This window comes from Cervus canadensis, chromosome 22 (assembly GCF_019320065.1).
Source record: "Cervus canadensis isolate Bull #8, Minnesota chromosome 22, ASM1932006v1, whole genome shotgun sequence".
NCBI lineage: Eukaryota > Metazoa > Chordata > Mammalia > Artiodactyla > Cervidae > Cervus > Cervus canadensis.
In genome coordinates, this window is record NC_057407.1 from 45,437,779 (window position 1) to 45,458,094 (window position 20,316).

The following is a 20,316-nucleotide window of genomic DNA, read 5'->3' on the forward strand; positions in this document are numbered from 1 at the left end:
ACTAGCTGGCACTCTGATTTAGGACCTGCAAAAAAATGACAGCAGAATTAAAGCAGAAAATAGTGACCTATAGAGGACAACTATCATACATAACATGAATTTTACCGTGTAAATGGATCACAGAGGACATTTATAACTAAAAGTCAGAACAATATAAACCTCATTTCATATCATGTGGCTTTTCCAAAAGAGGATATCATATTTTAAAAATAAATTTAACAACTAAATGAACTTTAAATAAAACAACTTTAAAATAAAGTGAAGTACCAGAAAGACTAAATTTATGAATGGATCTAGAGAGTAGTACATCAGCTTACTATGTTCCTTATGTAACATTTGTTGTCTACTTTCCCTCCTGGCTCAGCTGATAAAGAATCCACCTGCAATGCAGGAAATCTGGGTTCAATTCCTGGGTTGGGAAGATCCCCTGGAGAAAGGAAAGGCTACCTACCCAGTATTCTGACCTGGAGAATTCCATGGACTGTATAGTCCATGGGGTCGCAAAGAGTAGGACAGGACTGAGCCACTTCCACTTTGTATCTAAATGAACTGTGGAAAATAAAGTCATGTTTGACACTGCTACATTCTTTCCATGGCTCAGGAAAGATACTAAGTGTCTACCTCAGCACTTCTACCCAAGAGAAAGGTTACCACTTAGAAACATCCCAGTTAACTGGATTGAGAACTATTTCCAAGAAACCTGCTCATCTAATACACAGATAACTTCAAAGACACACTCACTCTCTATACCTTTATCTGCAAACCACTGAATTATACTTCGGGGTTGGGGGTGGGGGGGAGGATTTTACAACAGCCACCCCTCCATGAAGCAAATTAGAATCATTAAGATCAACTTCAAATTGTATCTAAGAAATTTTCCAGTAAATCTAACTTCTCACATTTTTATACAGATAATGTACAATAAAGTATGTATAAATACATATCAAGTATTTCAGTTATCATAAAACTGTTACTAAGAGAAACTTATCAACCACCCCTAGCATGTGTACACCTTTTACTTCCCAGTCAGACCAGCCACCAGCACTGAAGACACGCTTAGCACAGCCATCACCTGTATGCCATGTGGGCTCATGAACTTCTAACAGGTTAGAAATATCTCCCCAACCCCCAGATTTTTTAACTAACACACCTGTTAAATCAGTTAAAAGGAAAATCAGTCCAGCAACATGAGAATTATGAAATTACAAGTAAAACAATGGGAATATTAATGAAGAAATTATTAGATGGATATAAATAGGGGAGCAAATTGGCATTGCTATGAAGCAGTTTCACCTTAACATCATCCAGCCAGCTGTCACACTTTTCAAACTAACTGGGGGCCGGGGGGCTTTTCAACAGGTTCAAATGAAATCAGAGGCCGGAATTTTCTGGACTATTACAAGAGAAACTTGACAGTGGCTCTGTAAGTTATATGGGGATTGTGGAACAGGCCAAGGGGTGCGCACCTTGGGACAAATGTGCTCTGCAAAGTCCACTGCTCAGTTTGGCTTGCATTCTATATCATGTAAACACAACTGCAGTCAGCAGCACTATTTTCAGATGATGCTTTTTAAAACCAATGTTAGCTTATGGTTTGCATTTTCAGTACAGACATAGTTGGCCACTTAAACATGTAATCTAAAGACTAAATATACAACTTTTCAAACTCTGGAAATGAAGAATCTTGCCCGAGCAGCAAAAGACTTTACCAATATCTATTTGACAGCCTGCCTAAATTTATTCTGCGCAGGGGATGGAACGGGCTGGGAGATTGGGACTGCATTACTATGTATAAACAGGTAATACTGCTATGTATAGAAGGGATGACTAATGAGAACAGGCAGCTCAGGGAGCTCTACTTAATGCTCTGTGGTGACCTAAGCGGGAAGAAAATCCAAAAACAGAGGGGATATACGTGTACCTGTGGCTGATTCACACACAGCCAGAATTTGTCCAGCATTTTAAGCATCTTCAAAGTTAAGTTGTAAGATCTCTTTTAAGAAAACACTTTAAAAACTATACTTAAAATGATCAAGTGATGCACAAGTTTGTTCTTTCTCCTCTTTTTCCTTGATCCAATCCATCTTAATTCTTAAGACTTCTTAAGTGCAGGTTTCCCAGGTTTCAGAGTTAGTAATATGAACCTGCTTTAAGTTCCTGATCTGTTTATATAGTCAATTGATACAAGGCATTCTTAAGTGCCATATATGAACCTAATGGTTTATCAAATCTTATTTACTAAGTTATGAAAGTAAAAATGTTACTCGCTCAGTCGTGTCAATATGTATATATAGAGACATAGATACAGAATTGTACTACCTTCAGTTACTTAATAGAATCACCATCATTAAAAATAAATAAATAAATAAAAACACTGTACTCCAAATGGTTTACTGCAGATGCCACACACTGGCCGATTCTGCCAATAGGTGTATTTAATTTGTGTTGAAATGTCTTAAAACATGAATTTCACCAACCAACGTGTACAAATCATGTGTGTGCTACGTTGCTTCAGTACTGTCCGACTCTTTGTGACCCTATGGACTTTAGCCAACCAGGCTCCTGTCTATGGGATTCTGTGTGTATGGGATCCATTCTGAAATATAAAGAATAATGGAGTGGGTTGCCATTTTCTCCTCCAGGGGATCTTCCCAACTCAGGGATCAAACCCACAGCTTGTGCAGCTCCTGCATCGCAGGCAGATTCTTTACCGCCGAGCCACCAAGACCCATTGGTGCAAATCATAGAATGCACATTAATCCATATTTCTTGCTTCTCTTAGAAGAAAGAAAAAATTCAGATGATGTGGAAACCTAAACTACTTTCCACACAATGGCTGCAGCTGAAGATTGGCTTAGATGGAACATATGTTCTCTTAATTCATTGTAGTTCACAGGGGCCCAGTGAGCCCATACCTGCTTGGAGATACTGAGTAGCTACTCCCACTGGGATGCAAGATCAATCCTATATGGTTTGTGACAGAGATCTTAGTCACTTATATTGTTTGCAAATTGTTGCATGAAGACAAGTGGCCCATTTCAAGAGATAAATTAGGTCCCTAACAGGCAGAATTTTTTTAAAGATGTACACAGTTTTCAAGAGAACTTTCAAATCTACTCTCTTCTCATAAAAATCTTTGAAACTGGAACACAAGCTATTTGACCTTGAGGCAGTAAATGATGAAAATTGTAGTTATGGACTTGGACATTACTTATTCCATACATGATCCTTTATGAAGGATCACAACCCATTCTGAAATATAAAACAGCTGAGGCATTCTTGCCTTATGTTTTCAAAAAGATATAACAATAATACATTTCTTAAATAGTCAAAAATCATGATCAATGTTTCCACAAAATTATACTAAATTTCATAGCAAAATGGAGCAGTTAAGTGATATGATCACTTTCCCTCCCTACTCAATCAACTTGTAAACTTCATTTCAACCACCTATTTACGAAAAACATACAAAGGTAAAAACACTTTTTCTAAGCTGAGCATTTTCCATAAAAGTGACCATTTGAATTCTAAAAGCTGTTTTTAAATGGGTTTTATTCCTATTATTAATCAGAATCTGATCTGAAATAAGCATTTTTATAAAATAATGCTACTAATAGAAATAGTAAGAACCGTAACATAGGAGTGTGGAAAAAGTTTTTATTGAAGAATTTTCAGGTCAAAATATGGGAACAATGCATCAAAGCACTATACAAATGTATACTCTACACAAATGCCTGTAGTCACTAGGCATTATACTCTGGAGTTCACATAAGTTGACTCGACCAGCTTTGTTGATAACCAGTTCTTAACACAGACATAATATTCCTTGAAAATATAACCAAGTTGAAGCCTTACTTCAGTTTTATTGATTTTAGACAAATTGATAATTCATTTTTGTTAACTTTATCTGAGAATCTTAGTTTCTAGAATTCATTAACATGGCTCGATTTTAGTATCTAGGTGTAAGTGTGGTCGCTCAGTCATGTCTGACTCTTTCTGACCCTATGGGTTGTAGCGCGCCAGGCTCCTCGGTCCATGGGATTCTCCAGGCAAGAGCACTGGAGTGGATAGCCATTCTCTTCTACACGATATCTTTCCAACCCAGGGACTGAACCTGGGTCTCCTGCATCACAGGTGGATTCTTTACCATTTGAGCCATCAGGGAAGCCCAGATACTAGGATGGTTTACCTCAAAAGTTAGTATACTAAGTTCTTGGTTTATAATTATATTTAAGCAGAACTTCCTACAAAAAGTGACAGAATTTAACTCCTGATTTAACTTTGACCTCTCTCCTGCAAAATAATGGCTGATGACATGTTCTAAAGCCAATCTTTTAACTAGCAAAAATAGTATCAACATCCTATTCTCGAATTCAAAAGTTCTCTTGACTGATGCTTTCACATCAAAACTATTCATAAAAATATTTCACACAAATTTTATGGGGGGGGGAAACCACCAGCACTACATTACATCCACTGGAGGGCACTCAGTGTGACCAAGGCATGCAATGAAAACATGGCCTGGCGCTGCTGTCCTCAGCTGCAGGGGTCTGAGGGGACTTTCAGGCTGGAGAATAATATCCTCTAAAATAAAAGATGCTCACAATTAGCAAGATAGTTAATCTCTAAAAAGGGTTCCTAACATGACTGATTCTCTTATAAAAGCTTCTTTTTCCTTAGGGAGCAGATTTAAATACATGCTTCAGGGATACAGGGTTCAGGCCTCAACGGAAGTATCTAGATTTCAAACCTGGTCAAGCTCAGACTTGCATACAACACAAAAGCAGCATTCTTAAGTAAACAGAGGAAATAAAGAACTTTCTCCAGAGTTTAAGTGATCAAGAACTACACAAGGTAACTTCTACTCATTTTCAAGCAATATAAATCACATATTTTCCTTTCCTGGAACTTACAAAGTATATATTTATTTTAGCCCATTAGCCTAGTTATCTATCAAGACACAATTAGAAGAGTATTACATAAACAATAGTCTGTTAAAGGAGGAGGACTGATTCTGCAACTCAGTCTTCTCTCAATGCGGGTCCAAGAGGCAAAAGATACAAGCTCCGGACTAACCAGAAGTAGCTACTAGTCTATGTTATACTACTTACTTTCAAGATATAAAAATGTTTTTACTCAAACTGTTTCAACAAAAGATATCGTATTCCCAACAAAAAGAGAGCTACAAGAATACAACCAAGTCAATACAACTAGTGTTTTCACAACCAAAGTCACAAGTCAACACGCAGCACGAAAGAGTTGTTAATACTTTTTATTACAAGTCTGTCCTGCTCTAAAAGCATTCATCCTTTCTGCCCTGGGCTGGCAATCAAGCACGCTTCCAACCAAGCTCAAAGTACATACTTAAAATTTACCACCTACTCCTCTGCAGTTATTATCAGCAACGAGTAAACCATAAAAGAGAAACAAAATCTCATTATAACTGGATGCTGTATTGTTTCATTTCAATAACACAAAAGTTTCATGTGGCTGAAGATACTACAAACCACCTATTTCTGGGATTTTAATTTCGCTGCTACTTACAAGTATAAAACAGTGAGATTCAAATTTTTGAATTCTCCGTGTCCCTAGTTTCAACAATACTTATGCTCCTCTTTCCACTCCTACCATCTTTCCACTCCTCCCAACAACGAAACAGGCTGTCTGCAGATAGCTTTCCCAAGAACCATATCTCAAAACACTCAGAGAAATTAGCCTACTTCAAGTTTTCTCTCCCTATATGGGAAGTGGGGGAGGGAAGTGTCTATGAAAAGAAAAATATACAACTTCATTTATATGGATAATTTTATCCCATTTATCACTAGTAACAGTAATAAGCTCAATTTGGTTTTAATATTGGAATCTATGTAATTATCTACATAATTATCTTGGTAAAGGATATGCTTCCAAAGAAATAAAACTTCTGGATACTTACTGACACTTGAACACTACTAAATGTTTTACTTTTTTAAGGCACTTTCTAACATTTGGTTTTTCTTGAAAGCAATTTTAAATGACTGCTCTAGCTTCTGGGGAAATCTCAAGCCTAGAACTCTGCAAGGACTCTAAGTTACATGCTATACTAAACTTTGTGGCACAGTTTTTCAATTTCCCCCTCAAGGACTTCAGACTTGAATAGTCTCAGCATTCCTTTAATCCTATAGAATAGTCTCCTGGAAGTTTTTCAAGTTACTGTTGCAATCACTTTAGGGCCTTGTACATGGCCTTCAGAACAAAGACTAGGTCAAAATAATGAATACTGGACGCAAATTAATCACATTTTGTGAAAAGATATTCGCAAACATTAATGGCACCTTTTTTTTAAAACCCAGAGATTTGTGCGCTTAAATGTAAAAATAAATGTAGCAGCCGCCTCAGTTCAGACAGAAAAAAATGCCTCCCAAACAAAAGTTTGTCACTAATCTAAGCAGATATTAAACAGAAACATTAAAAAAAATTTTTTTTTCAAGCTATGTCCAGTATCTCTTAAGACAACACGTTAACAGGAAGATAGCCAAAGGTACTGAATGTACACCGAGACAGAATGAAACGGCTTCCTAAGTTCCAGACAAAATACTTTATAACTGAGCCATCTGAAAAACAGCAGCCCAGACTTTATCAAAGGCGAGCCGTCTCTTCAAGCTGCTGTCTAGTCTAAGCCACCACTATTCACGACACAAAGCTCTCGTTTCACTAAAACCACTCCTCGATTTCCTTTTGCCGACCTCTGCATACCAGCAGACCAGTCTCCCTTCATTCACCACTCACAAACCCGGGGTGGGGGTGGGGGGAGACCACAGATGTCTGGAGGATACAAAGTAGGAGACAATGCTCCCTCCAACACCGAAAAGAAACCGAAGCAAACAACTACACCCCGTCTGGCAAAGCTTTCAAGTTTAGTGGACTCAGGAGAAGGCTGTGAAAAGCGAACTTCGAAAGTCTCAGTTCCAAGTCCTCTCTCCAGACAAAACACGGAACGAAGTTGCAACGCTCGAATTTCCTGCGGGCCATTTCGTAGCGAGGGGAAAATTCACCCCGCTGAAAAGTGCTCTCAAAATCAAGTTTAGTTGCCGTGAAACTATTTGAATAAAGAATCTCCAGGAACACAAGTATCGAAGCAGTCTCAGGCCGAGTCCTCTGGGTCACTTGATAAGAGACAGTAAGCCAGCCGCCCTCGCCCTTATTTTTCCCAGGACCTCCCTTGCACGCCCGCTTTCACTCACCTGCACCGTACAAGAAAATATAGATGCAAGATATGGATTTTTATCTGTGCAAATCCTCCTGGCGCATCGCACAGTCTGCACCAACAGTTTGGATCCTCTAAGGTTTAAAGTTGCTCCGATTTAAACGAGCGCACTCACACCAGCAGGCCATTAAAAATCACTAACCTCTTATTAACCCTCGAAAAAAATCATCCTTAAGCACGAAAAAAGGAACCTGGAGATAGGACCTCACGTGGCGTCCCAGGCCCAGCGCCCGCACCCCAACTCCCCGCGGAGGCCGTGAAGGCGGAGTCCCCCGTCCCCACCCCGCCCCCCACCCCGGCCCCGGCGCATCCCGAGGCGCAGGGTCCCTCCCCCAAACTCAGCCGCGGCCTGAGCCCGGGACGGAAACCACAGCCCCCTCCACCCACCCGCCCACCCCGCTGGCCACCCGACCTCCCGGACGCGCCCTCGCGGCGCCCCCTCCCCGAGAGCGGCACCCCCGGGGCCCCCAAGGAGCCGCGCGACCGGAACCGGGCCCGGCCGCCGCCCTCCGCCCCCCGGGCGCGGTCCGCCTCTGCCACCTCCCCGGCGCCCCCAGCCCACACCGGCCCCCGCTCCCCACCCCGGGGCCTCGGGCTGCGCCGGGTCGTCTCCCAGCCGCCGCCGGGACCGCGCGCCCGCGACGAAGTTTGGCTCCGAAGCGGGAACCGGAGCAGCCCCAGACGGGTAAGGAAAGGAGCGCCCAAGCACCTCAGGGGAACAGGCTCCTCCCGCGGCGGGAGTCGGACCGTCCTCGGCCTGCGTTGGCGGCTCGACGGGACCGGAGCTGCTCCTCGAACCTTGCTCCGTCTCCGCCTCCCCTCGCTCTTCGCTCCCGGGGCCGGGCTAGCGCGGCTGCCACAGACCGAGAGGCTTAAAATGGCGCCGCACAAGGAGCTCTTATAAGTCGCGCAGGATTCACTGTATCCTGCCGCCAGCGGCGCAGCGCGGAGCGTTCCGCCGCGCGAGGACAAGGGGCGGGGCGCGGGCGGGCGGCGGAAAGTAGTCCCCGCGCCGAGGAGCCGCCCGCTGCCGCCGCAGCCGCCGCCGCCGCCGTCCGCCAGCCCGGGGCAGGGGAGGGGCGCCCGCGCGCTCTGCGGGCGCTCTCCCAGGTTGAGGCCGGCGCTGCCCCGCCGCGCGGGACTGGAGGGCAGACCCCCAGGGCGCGGTAGTCCGAGTCAGGGAGGCGCGGGTCTCCGCGAGCCGGGGTGGGCTGGAGGGAGGGCGACACCGGTATTCTCCACTGTCCCGAGCGCGACGCCCCGGCCTCGCGCATGCCCCGGGCCATGAGAACAGATGCGGTGCTGGCTGCGCGCTGCCGGCTACCCGCGGGAGGCGGCATCGGGACCCCGGCCCTCAGGGGCAGGCGGCACACGTCCCGGGAGGGTGAAACTTCAGGGCCGGGGCGTCGGCGGCGATGCCGGAGCTGAGGTCTAGGCCCACCCGCTCTGGACTCTGCCGGGCGCCGCCGCCCTGCTCCCGGTCAGGGGACCCCGGCGCGTTCGTGCTTCCGCTGTCGTTGCGGTCTGGGCCCCAAGCTCTCTGCAGGACTTGGCTCGCAGCCGAGCCGCACATCACCCCAGAGCCCCCCACGGTCCGGATCGTGGATCTCGCATCCCTGCCGGCTGTTCATCTTGAATCTGGGAATGAAGTACCCGGCCGAGCCGCCGGCTTTCCCCGCTCGCGAAGGCTGCAAACTCTCGTTAGGATAGGCGCCTAGCCTGCAATTCAACAAGTCCTTAGGAGTCCCTAACTGAACAAATATGACTGATAGATGACTGATAGACATAGACTAACTCCACAGCCCTGTCAACTAGGTTAATTCTTACAGATTCCATTTTTAACTGGTTCCACTTTGCTACCAAGGATCAACATATTGAGGGGCGAGGCTTTTTCTTTCATTCTAAGTTCATTTCTAGGGTATTACTTATTTGAGAAATCCAAGTTCGTTGTTTATGGAAAGAGCTATACATTAGGCAGCTTCGAATTTTTTAAAATTCATTTTCTATTCTTCAAAAAATTTTCTAATTCGTCTGAATAGACTGGAGTTGGGTCTTCTTTTCCCTTGGAAATGTCTCCATTGTAATCGGCAGGTTTGGTGTTTGTCAAAGTTGAACCAATTATGATCGGTTCACTTTCTCTAGTCTATTGTTAGATGGTTATTTTTCCTCCAAAACAATGGAGAGAGTACCAAAAGCAACAGTGAAAGTTATCTTGAGGCTTTTATCCTTGTAATTAATGCATGCAAACAATAGGTCTTTATACATAGGTACTGCAGGAAACCCTCTCATTCAATTGTGGAGTAGCTTGTGCAGTTTTAGGCATAGCTAATGCTTCAGGGCCAACATGTTCTTTAAAAATTCAATTTTCCCCCTGTCTTAATTATATTTTATTATATACCAGTGATAATGTTAACTGCTGTCTATCACCATAGCTGTGGTGGGCCCCTGCAGTGGAAGAAGTCCGAAGACTCAAATGATGTACAGTGAGATCCATTGTCTACAATGACTTTCTCATTTGTGTCTTTGCTAGTAGTTCTGTAGAATTAAGAGTAGAGGATGGTTGTGGTTAATCATCTGGTCATAATTTGAACAGATTGAGCAGAAAAAGATACTTCATCAAAGCAGTGTTTCTAACATAAAAGTATCGATGTCATTTTTCAGGTACTGGTCCCCAATTTTAATCTTCATATATGGAGTTAAAGAATATGCAGTTGATTAAAGTCATACATGTAAAATCAGATGACTAATAAATATTAATTTTTTAACAGAGGTTTCCTTTTTCTGTGTTCAGTTTTTGCTTTTTGTTTTGCTGAACAAGGCACACCGTTAAAACTGATTAAGAAATATTTACACCATTAGAACATCTAAAGGATAAAAACTCTCCTATATTCATATTTCTCTTTTTAGATGACAAAATAATTGAAGCATTTGTTTATAATTTAGATATCTTAATCTAAATTTATAATTAATATTTAAAATCCCTAGTAATACTTTAAGCAAACACATGTTAGTAAAGGAAATGTAAAATTTTGCAACAATGCAGCAAGCTATTTTTTGCATTACATTTAAGTGTACTGAAGAACTACTGGGTAACTAGCACTCAGACAAATTAGTTGAATTTAACAAATTGCTCTGAATTTTTATTTGCTTATCCCCCCCCCCAAATAGAAATTGTTCCAATTGTCTCACCAAAAATATGAGATGAATAGTTTCTCTGAAATGAAGACAAGTATTATCATTAAACCAACAAGAAATACAAGCATCAAAATACCTGAGGAGTTGGTGAAATGATTTTGTAAAAATGATGTTTAACAACTGAACTTGGGTCATACATTCATAAAAAATCCTTGACTATCTTCTTACACATTTTCCTTCCAGAGCCAGCCACTTGAGTTTGACGTAAATTAATCCATTTTGTGAAACTGCAGAGGACAAATGGTCCTAAATTTCAGGCTGTGTTCCTAGAAACCAAAAGGGTCTCCAGCTGGTTTAACAGAGAAAGTACTGCTTGTCATGATATCAGACCGTTGGCACACCCAGCAGTGACTCCATGGAAGCTAAAGGAAGGTACAGCGTCCCTTCACTAAAATATGTGCCTTTGAATCACCTTTTAGGCAAAGAAATAAATGCCCAGATTGTTTTTGCACTTCGGACAGGAATGCTGATCAAGGCGACATTGTCAAGAAGGCCCGTTTACTTTTCAAGATGGTTAAATCTATCAGATCCACTAATTAAACATTTATTGAACGCTAAAACAATGAGCTTCCTTTAGAGAGAAAGAAATGGATGCCTGGCTCCTTTTGATGAGGACCCCTAAATGAATGTATAATTGTGATTGTTAATAAGCCCTCCTTGAAAAGAAACAGTAGAAAACAGTGAACCGAGGGTGTGGTCTCTTCTGGACAATCTGAATCTCCTTGGGAAGAATCCTCTCCCCGCAGAAAGGTAAGACGAAATAATATTCCATACGTTTATAAACAATGAATGCCAACTCTCTAAGAAGGCTGACTGAAAATTTTTTCTTTTCAGACAACCTGCAAAGACTGGACAAAAATTAGAATCAGCCTTTTCATTAGCAGTTCATCAAGTGGGCTCTTTATGGATGGGGGCTTTTCATTTGCAATCCATCATCTCAGACTTCAGTGTTATCTTTTGATTTCTTTCCAGCTAAACAGGCTAAGTAGTTGTAAATACCTCATGTCAGACGACATGGTTGGCTATTCCTGCACACAGAAGTCATCTAGGAACCCAGTGGGCAAATTCGGCAGAAAGTCACTGTGGAAAGCTTGTGTCTGATGTGCACTGCGGAACGAGGGAGGGGCAGTGGAGGTGGTGGGAGGCGATGGCCATGGTGGTGGCGTGGCAGCAGCCGTGGTAGTTATGTTCATGGCCGCTTCAGATGTGCCAAGCACACTTTTCGTGCTTGGAGTTATGTGTTCTGCAGGCCTTCACTAGTTTGACACAACAGTCCTTGCCATACTAAGGAAGTACTTTCTAATGCTACCATAGAAAGTGTAAGGAGAAGCAATGGAGACACCATCCATGATATTCAAAGAGCACAAAGGTGTTTCTCAATGTTTCTAAGAACTAAGACAAATACCGCTGCATTGCTATAAAATCATGCTTTGGAGACATAACCCCCCCACACACACAAACACACACATATACACACACCCTCCTCTATTAAAAATTTCAAAATGGTTGCAGATATTTCATTCATGAGAAGGTTAAAGGCGTTTCCCATCGAAAGAAGGATTAACTTACCGGAGGATTCTGGGACTGCAGATGTATACTGCGGCAAAATCCTAAATTCATCGAAAAAAATCATTTCTGGACTCCAGCTGCTAAAAATAATGGAATTATAGTAAATCATGGATAAGATTATAACATGCCATTTTCACATTCCAAACTGTTCAGGAAAAAGAAAATAATTCTTTTCTTTTAACTCATTTCTTAAACAATGCAAATTTTAAAGTAGCTTTTCCTTTCCAGAGCACGCAGCGCCATGAAATCGATAATTTTTGATCTTTCGGTTAGTAGGCAACATGGTGAGCTATTGCAGGGACTGCAGGCAGCAGACATGTTCTTGTCAGCTAAAAAAATTTTCATATTGTTTTTGAATCCATTGAGATTTGTAGATGTGATACCACCGGGTTTTTTTGTTTTAGCTTGCACTGAGGCTATGGGGACGCAAACCCTCAGTTTATCGACATATCCAGGTCTATCGCTTTATATATATTAAAAACAGGGAGTCTTACTGGATCTTAAACAAAAAATTATGTAAAAGGAGTGGCTGGTGTGATTATAATCCCATCATGCAGGGTCCACGGTTCCCATTTAGTGAAATTTCGCAGAGGGCAACTTCTTAAGAACATCCCTGCTGTGCAGAGTGAAAAGCATGAACAAACCAAAGACAGAATTCATCTGTGTTTATATTTTACAAACAATGAAAAACCTACTCTTTGTATGCCTTTTTTCCCCCACCTTATTATTTCATGAAAACTGCAGCATTTTCCCCGCCCCCATCCAAACACTCACCACCCCAGCACTGCAGTCTTCCGTCCCTCTGTTGCTTCTCCTTCGTCTTCTTTTTCGCTCTCACAAATTCTGCACGCGCCATCTTTGTGTGGGGTGATTCTTTGCTAATTTCAGTTACCCATTCTCTCACAAATCAGTTCAGAAATAGAAAATTATAGTGTGCTGTGGGGCTTAATTTGCCTAAATTTCTTCCAGCCTTCCCTTCTGACACAGAAACATAGAAACAACAGGGAGGGGGGGGTGCAAAAAAAAAGAGAGGGATTTCTATTATTGCCATAACCTGTTGTATACAGTGGTGATAAAAAATATTATTAACATAATAGCAACAGCTGCAGCCTAAATAGAAGCTATGAGATAATTAATGTGCTACAACAAATTAATTTGCTGCAGGTGCCTCTGCTGTGAACTGAGTAACCCATGCCATAGAAAGCCTAAATAAAATGATTCCCCCCAGATTAAAAAAAAAAAAAATACAGAGCAAAATGTCTTGTTCAGTAAATATTATGCGTGCCTATTGTAAAAAAAAAAAAAAGTCCTCCCCAGCCCCTTTCCCCCATCCCCTACCAACATATCTCAAATGGTCTAGTCATCTGTGGCTAAGTGTTCAGTTGGATCTGTGTGTATGTGTATAAGTGTGTATGTATACAGGTGTACATAGCTTTCTTAAATATATGGAGGTTTGATGCTGTGTCTTAGTTGGAAAATGTATGGACCAGCTATAGATTTATTTTTAAAACTCAGCAATAGTTCATAATATTTAAGAACTCTATTGGTTTTAAAACAAAAATTAGTGTATTCATGTATATAGCCAGAAGGAAAATTACAGGGCTGAGCTGTACCCCATCTTTTAAAGATAATTAGTCTCTTTTTTAAAAATCATCTTACAAAAAAAAGAAAATGTGTTTGTAGTGTGGCACTCTTCATTAATGAGAAAGAGAGACTTTTTTTTTTTTTTAACTCTCATTTGCTGTCAAGTTGAGTGTTTATGGAGAACGGTTGCTGGTTGTATCACAAGTGTGTTCCAGAAATACACTGAATCAGAGAGGGCAGTGTGGACAGGGCCTGGAGAAGGTCACAGTGCCAGAAGCAAATGTCCATTTTCCATTTTGCACCACTCAGCAAAAAATAACTTTAAGCCTAGATAAGGGGGAGAACATATAGATTGATTTTTTTAACCACTTGACCAAAAAAAAAAAATTCTCTTTGAGTAAGGATACAGTCATTTCTGAGTTTTCTCCTAACAATGCTACCAAAAGAAATGACATTTCTGATTTCATTGCAGGCTTAGTTGGTTGTTTGTTTAAAAGCCAAAAAAATATAAATGTTATCACTGATATAAATTTTCAAGGTTGTTGGGTTACTCAAATTTATTTTATTGGATGATTTTAAATTTTAATTCTAAATCTTACAATAAAGTAGATTAGTTTCTTAAACAAGGCATAGATCTTTTAAATAGCATTTTGATTTAGCTTCGCAGAAATTTTATTTCTAGGAGAAGATATAAAATTATTGAAACAGAACACTGTTCCAGGTGTATCCAGAAGGGACACAGCATTTGCATGGGTTTTTGTTTAAATATATTTTACTTTACACATTTCTTTCAGGTGAACCACGATACTCTGAGTCACCACGATTCTCTAGACAAAAGTACTGTGTATTTGTCACACCATTTCTCATGCAGTGATGGACATGCGTTTTACTCCATCTTCCTTTTGTTTATGCTAAAGCGTTTTCTTCATAATCCATTTTCAAATCTGCCCATATTTTAAATTTACATTTATAGAATTTGAATTGGGGGGGGAGAAATAGAAACAAAGACTGTATTGTTTCTCTCATAAAAAGAGGAGAAAGAAATAGCCAATTCTCATAAAAATGAGGAAAGTTGATAAGTATGAAATAAATCCATCTCCTCTGGGATTTTCCAGTAATTTTTATGTTAGCCGACTGTGTCGTTCCACACAAATGGACCTCTCTGAAATCATATAGTTCTGTATTTGTAAAATCAATTAGAGAAAGAAAAAACATGCTTTAATTTCTGTTGCTTCAAGGGATCATCCATTCAAAATATTTTTCCTTCCACTATAAATTGTATTAGAATCTAAGCTATAAGAAATCAAGATTGTATGTGTCTCACACACATATTCCTCTTTCCTGTGAAAGATCTCTTTGCATAGCATCACGATCCCAATTCTTTCAACCTTTGCTCATACGACTTAGGTTTTCAGAACCCGTATTCTTACATTAGAATGAGGAACATTGTGCAGGTTCTAAAATTTTAAAAAATGGTTGTTGTAAACCAACTCATTTGGGGGTGGTTTGTTAAGGAGAAAAGCTAACTAATATAGCTAAGATTCCATATTTGTCTTGTTTTTAATAATCACATCATATTTCAGGTTTAACCTGAGCTTGTCTTCTAAAATAAAAATGTCTAAATATTTTAAGTTATGCAATCTGATTAGGAAAATAATTTGGGGGCATAAGCTCTCTAGATGTCTATTTATTTAAATTATATAATGTACTGCTGTCAATACATATATTAAATATCAATGAAACTTGGTTTCTTTTTTAGGAAAAAAGTCAATATAGTAGTTGCAGTTATTTTATTTCCTCATCCCAATAGATCCTCACAGGCACCATTTGGGTTATATTCACACTATTGAGGGCCACTCTTCTAAAATTCTGAAATCTTTCACAGAATCTGCCTTAAAGCTTTGCTTTACCTATTTTGAATATGTGTGATTTGTTTTTTAAAACTAAACTCAGCTTTATTACTCATAGTTGCTGATTGTTACAGAATCCTTTCGGGAATTATACATTGATCTTTTCTATTAACTGAGTTTAAATAAACCCCATTTGGTTAAAACCACCATTCATGTGTTTTTTTCCTAGCTAATGTACCTGGAATATATACTGATTTATGAGGTCTCTTGCATCACTGTTTTCTCTAGATACTAAATTCTTTTGTGTGTATGTATCCCATGTCTTTCTTTTGTTTATGTTTTAAGAAGGAGGTGCTAATGACATTTTCAACAAAGAGGATGAGGATGGCTTTTCAATGTTAAAGAATTCTAAGATACCTCACAGGAGAGTAGCTGTACTTTTAGTATCTGTTGGTTAAGAATCTGCATAATAATAAAAAGCTACTATAATATTAGTCATATTTTTAAACAAATTTATGTTTTATTAACCACTGTGGAATCTATGTGAATACCAATCACAAACATATGCAGAGGACTCATTTTTCAGTGGACAGATGATTCTTCCTGCCCTTCTGGGGTATTCGGGCCCTTGCTTAACTTGGTAATAAGAAAGGCCCTGCGGGAATGAAAATGGGAGACGCGAATCCCACTCTGTGGTGCACCCGTGCGGCAACCTGGACAGACCCTTCAACCTCTCTGAGTCCTGACATCCTCTTAATAGTGGCAGCAACAACAGTGGTGGTGAGAGTCAGTCATCCACATGGTAACTTCCATTTGCTCAGGTTATAAGCTAGGGAAACAGAACTGGAATTTGAACTCTGCACTGTCCAGAGCAGTAGCCATTCGCTGTGGGTGGCTATTTAGATTTAAGTGAATTAAAGTTGAAGTAAAATTAAATTTTAATCCCTCGGTCTTGTTAGCACATTACAAGCACTCAGTAGCCATATGCAGCTACCAGATTGCACAGCAGAGATCAGGAGCCATCACCAGTTCCGCTGGGCGGTGCTGAACCAGACTGACAACTGCAAAGCCTGTACTTTTGCCACAGCGTGGATTTAATTCTTCCTTCCCCATCCATTCCTTTACTCATCCATCCATTTAGCAAATGTTTACCGGATACCTACTACATGCCAGCCACCACGGTGAACACTGGGGAGTTTTCTCACGGTGCTGTTGTCAAGGGCAAATGTAATAGACATAAAAGAGCTTTTTAAGCGATTAAGTTTTAGATGAAAGATCCTTTTAGGCTGTAGGTGCTATAGTAGTAGGGCTCCACTTCATTGAGGGCAGGGTCTATGTTACTCTTCTTGGAATCCTCTCTTCTCACCCCGACTCAGCAGGGTCTAGTACCCATCAGAAGTGAATGCAGAGCCTCCAATCATAGTGTATATGTGTCCATTTTTGTCTATCACTTTCTGAACCCTTTTCCTCACTCAGGGGCATTCATCAGGTAGTGTATTGTGGGCAACATGGGCCATGGCAGCCCGATCATGTGCATGATGCCAGTGCTCAGCCAATCAGATTCTCTGCTTGGGATGTTGAAACTAGAGCAAATGAAGTGAATAAGCAGGTTGAATTATTTTAGTGACTGCAGCAGTAAAGTCCACTTTCTACTCAACTCAGCTTAGCTGGGTCTCCAGCGGTGAATCTTGAAAGCAAACTTTTTTTGTCCACCCCAACCCGACACCCTTCATGGGGTGTCCTCCTTCATGGGGTTGGTTCTCCTGTTACCACTGGATCCCGCATGAAGTGAGTACCCATGACCTTCCTGGTCTTTGTCATCTTAACAAAGTCTTCTTGTTGTTAAGTTGCAAAACACGGTCTCAATTTAACACTTCTATCTTCAGTCAAAGGCAAAAATTCTCCTCCTTGTCCCAGCTGGGGCTGCGAGGAGGGTGGCTTGATTCCTTCCTTGCACCGAGGAGGGTAAGAGGAATATGATATTTCTTAACAGATTGGTTACTGTCATCACCTGGCTTTTGCGCTCCGGGTCTTGTCAATGATTAAAGGTGGCCCTGTTGTGGACATTTCTGTGGGTTTTTGTAGCAGCTCATCCGCCAGAGCACTCCGCCCTCCCTTGGGTATGGAGCCCCTCTGACCTCCTCTTCAAGGATGTGCCTCCAGTCTCAAGCTCTCGTCCCTTTCATGTTCTCACCCGGCCCAGTTCTGGATCACATCTGCTTTGACATTTCTGCCTGGTGACCTGCCCCATATCTTACGATAACATCTAAACACTGTCCTATCTTTGTGGTTCAACTGCACTTTCTGGCCTGACTTCCGTCTTCCCTAGGGACAGCAGAGGAAACCAGGTCCAGTGGGGGTGGTGGTAAGTGTCCTCATCAGATGGGTCTGTAAGTAATGGTTCCCCACCTCCTTGGGCTTCAGCTTTTATTTCTGGGGGAAAGGATGGGAGAAAGGGATAGTTAGGGAGTGGATAACGGACAAGGGCCTACTGTCTAACACAGGGAACTCTGCTCCATGTTATGTGGCAACCTGGATGGGAGGGGAGTTTGGGGGAGAATGGATACAGGTATATGCACGGCTGAGACCCTTTGCTGTCCACCTCAAACTCACAACATTGTGAATAGGCTATACCCAAACACAAAATTAAAAGGTTTTTCAAGAATATGTTCTTTCTCTGCTTTAGCCAGCCAGTAATTTTCTATTCCTTTTTAGTTCAACACCTGCTCTGATCAATGTTGCCACGGTAGTGCATCTTTGACTGTTGTCTGTCTCCCTTGTTTGTACCTAGTCGTTGTATTGCTACTGTCTTTCACATGGCAAAACATGCGTGCACCATGCAAAACGTTCAGACAAAACAGAAATCCATAACACAATTATGCAAAAGTGCCACATAATTCCATGCCCCTCAGATAGCTGTGTTCATCAGCATTGCTAAATTTAACTTTTGAATAATAGATTCATGTGTTTGAAATATATTTCACCCTATCCACCCATTACCATCACCACAGCCCTCACCTTAACTGTCTTTTTAAAAATGTATTTATTTTTGGCCACACCAGACAGTATGTGGGATCTTAGTTCCCTGACCAGGGATCGAACCCGTGCCCCCTGCAGCAGAAGTGCAGAGTCTTAACTACTCTACCACCAGGGAAGTCCTTTAACTCTCTTATTAATCTCTGCTGTATCCTGCCAGTTTCTCTATGCATATATAAACAGATACAAGTTGGTGTTCTTTGTCTTCTACCTCCCTTTATACACAAAAGATATGTCATCTTCTTGCACTTTCCTTTTGTCACTTAACAATCCATCTTGGAAATGTCACCACATCCACTACTCGGAGAACTGCCTCAATTGTTTTTAAAGCTACAGAAAGACACATGCTGTAGGATATCACTTATAGGTGGAATCTGAAAAGAGACAACAAACTAGTGAGTATAACAAAAAAGAATCAGGTTCACAGACATAGAGAAAAATCTAGTGGTGACTAGAAGGGTGAGGGGAGGGGCCACACAGAGTTAGAGGAGTAAGAGGTTCAACTGTTACATATGAAATTAGCTACAAGGATGCACTGTACAACATAGGGAGTATAGTCAGTATTTTATAATAACTATAAATGGAGTATAACCTTTAAAAAATTATGAATCACTCTATTGTACACCTGTAACTTATATAATATTGTACAGCAACTGTCCTTTGGAAAAAAGCTGCATTTTAACTCTCGCCTTCCCAGTGATGGACATTAGACTGTGTCCAAGAGTTTGTCATTACAAGTAGCACTGCAGAAATCGTCTTAGCCATGTGTCTTTTACGACAGCTGCAAACCTAAACTGTCGGGTAAGTTCCTGGAAGTGAGGCTGCTGAATCAAAGGGTAAATGAATGTACCAGGAGAGCAGTGCATGCACGCATGCTCAGTCGTGTCTGACTCTTGCGACCCCAAGGACTATAGTCGGCAGGCCGCCCCTGTCCATGGGGTTCTCCAGGCAAGGATACTGGAGTGGGTTGCCACTTCCTTCTCCAGGGGGCCCTTCCCAACCCAGGGATGGAACCCGCATCTCCCGCATCTCCTGCATCGGCAGGCGGATTCTTTTATCACTGTGCCACCTAGGAAGCCTACATATTGTTAGGTTTCCAATAACTAACTGGCACTGCCAGTGTTGGAACAGTGTCCAGTCCGTTCTCACCAGCAGTGAGAATGTCTGTGACCTGGCGTCTTCACTGATGGATGGTCTGGGAAAGATGCTGCTGTGCCCCACCCACGCCCTCTGGGAGGTCTTCTTTAGACTACAGCTGCAACTCTGCCCCAGGGCTTTTTTCTGGCCTTAGGAAAGAGGCTTGACCTGTGTGCAAGCCTGCGGGGTGGACAGGGCAGAAATTCCTGAGAGTTCCTTCCCCACAAGCAGTCATCAGCCAGTGACAGGGAGTTGATGAATAAACACCCCAGCTTCTCATTCTTAGGGCTTCCTTGATAGCTCAGTTGGTAAAGAACCCGCCTGCAATGCAGGAGACCCCGGTTCAATTCCTGGGTTGGGAAGATCCACTGGAGAAAGGAGAGGCTACCCACTCCAGTATTCTTGGGCTTCCCTTGTGGCTCAGCTGGTAAAGAATCCGCCTGCAATGCGGGAGACCTGGGTTCGATCCCTGGGTTGGGAAGATCCCCTGGAGAAGGGAAAGGCTACCCACTCTAGTATTCTGGCCTGGAGAATTCCATGGACTATACAGTCGCAAAGAGTCAGACACAACTGAGCGACTTTCACTTCACTTCCCTTCACTTCTCATCAGAGGGGACAACTCTGGAGGGTGTTTTGCACTGTCTTCACGGTTATCCAGTTGAGCTCCGGGCTTGCCTTCAGGACACACCATTCATAACA

At 41.9% G+C, this 20,316-nt stretch overlaps 1 protein-coding gene across 6 annotated transcripts in view; it reads right to left on the minus strand.

The window, feature by feature from the left end:
- CTNNB1 (catenin beta 1) overlaps positions 1–8,088 on the minus strand; it is a 47,321-nt gene extending 39,233 nt beyond the window's left edge. For all 6 annotated transcript variants that reach the window (XM_043443387.1, XM_043443386.1, XM_043443389.1 and 3 more), the window contains exon 1: positions 7,956–8,088. The gene's annotated coding sequence lies outside the window, so the exon portion shown is untranslated. The remainder of the gene's footprint in view (positions 1–7,955) is intronic.
- Between the last annotated feature and the right edge of the window lie 12,228 nt (positions 8,089–20,316).